Source organism: Hyposmocoma kahamanoa, unplaced genomic scaffold (assembly GCF_003589595.1).
Source record: "Hyposmocoma kahamanoa isolate Upper Pololo Valley unplaced genomic scaffold, ASM358959v1 99879, whole genome shotgun sequence".
Lineage (NCBI taxonomy): Eukaryota > Metazoa > Arthropoda > Insecta > Lepidoptera > Cosmopterigidae > Hyposmocoma > Hyposmocoma kahamanoa.
In genome coordinates, this window is record NW_020656077.1 from 6,664,788 (window position 1) to 6,666,346 (window position 1,559).

Sequence of the window (1,559 nt, forward strand, 5' to 3'; positions counted from 1 at the left end):
GCATTCAAAGATTTTCGAAAATTGCTAGCCACACGTGGGAATCGAGCCTTTTATTAAATCAATCGATAGGGTCAATTAGAGTTAGAGGATGAAATCTCTCTTACAAACCATAAAATCTGGAGTTATAAATTCAATCGGTCAAGTTAAAGCACTTTTACTCAAAGGTTTATCAGATTACTTGTTAATTATCGTTGACGTCATTTATCCATTATCTTGAAATACTGGATCTCTTAAGAAATTAGTTAAATATTTTATCCGAGGAAGAGCGAAATCGAATAATTCTGCAGCAACATGGCGCTCCAGCCCATAACAGCAGAGTCACTACTGCCTACATTAGTAACCATTTTAATACCTGGATTGGTACACACGGCACAATCAGATGGCCTGCGAGAACACCAGATCTCACCCCTTTAGATTTTTTTATGGGGATATGTTAAAAATCAAATTTACCTTAAATGTAAGTGTAAACGAGTTGAAGGCTGAGGTTCAGAATACGATTTGTAATACAATTCATCACAACACGTTATTAAAAGTTACTCAAAATGAATTCGTTAAAAGATTACATTTGTGTATCCAAGAAATTGGAGCTCATTTCGAGCAACTAATTAGTTAGATTACCATTTTTTTCGTTTTATTAAAATACGTTAAGATTTTATGTAGTTCTTTTAAAAAATAAAGGAATGTTTCCTTTAAGTAAAAATTTCTATCTCCAGTATTCAGAGTACTTTCCCTCCAGGTGGCATTACAAATTTCCACCCGGTATAAAAAAGATTTCAATAAAAGCTGCCACTTTTGAGATCTTTTTTTTTTATAAAAAGTTATAGATTATGTAGTAGCTAAAATTGGTACTAACGTTTATAATTCTCATATCTTATCAATTTGTTTCACTTATCATGGTAAATCAAAATCAAAAAGGTCCCTTATCTTTCTCTCGGTTATCGGTTTCTAGTACTTATCAATATATCGATTGGAGAGTGCCCATAATCTAGAATGTGACTGTGCAATGATTATCGCATCGTATGAATTTTGTATATAGCAAAACAAACACTGAAATATTATTACATTTTACGAATCAAAATGAGAAAAGAACGATCACTACTCAATTGACGGTGAGAGCTTCCCAGTTCATAACGTCGGTGTTTTCTAGAAAGGGCGAAACCGCCACTTCGAAAAATTTTTCAATGGAGCATGTTTTAGTTTTTCACAACTGTTTTAACTGTGACCGTGTTATCCGAACGCTGTATACTTGGACCTTTTCAAGGCGAGAGTGAATAGTCATTATTTAGGCGTGCGTGACGCCGTGAAGTGACCTCATCACTTTCCATCAGGTGAGATGGAGGTGAAATGCGCACATATTTTTGTAAAAAAAGAGTGTTGTCATGGTCTTCGTTTATGGGGTCCATGTTTGCCACTGTGTGAGGGAAGGAAGTAATAAACACAATCGTGGTTAGCTCAGTTTTCCGGGGTTTCCCAAGTTATGCCAATTTTTGAAAAACATTTTCTACTTATACTCACACACACACACACACACACACACACACACACACACACACACACAC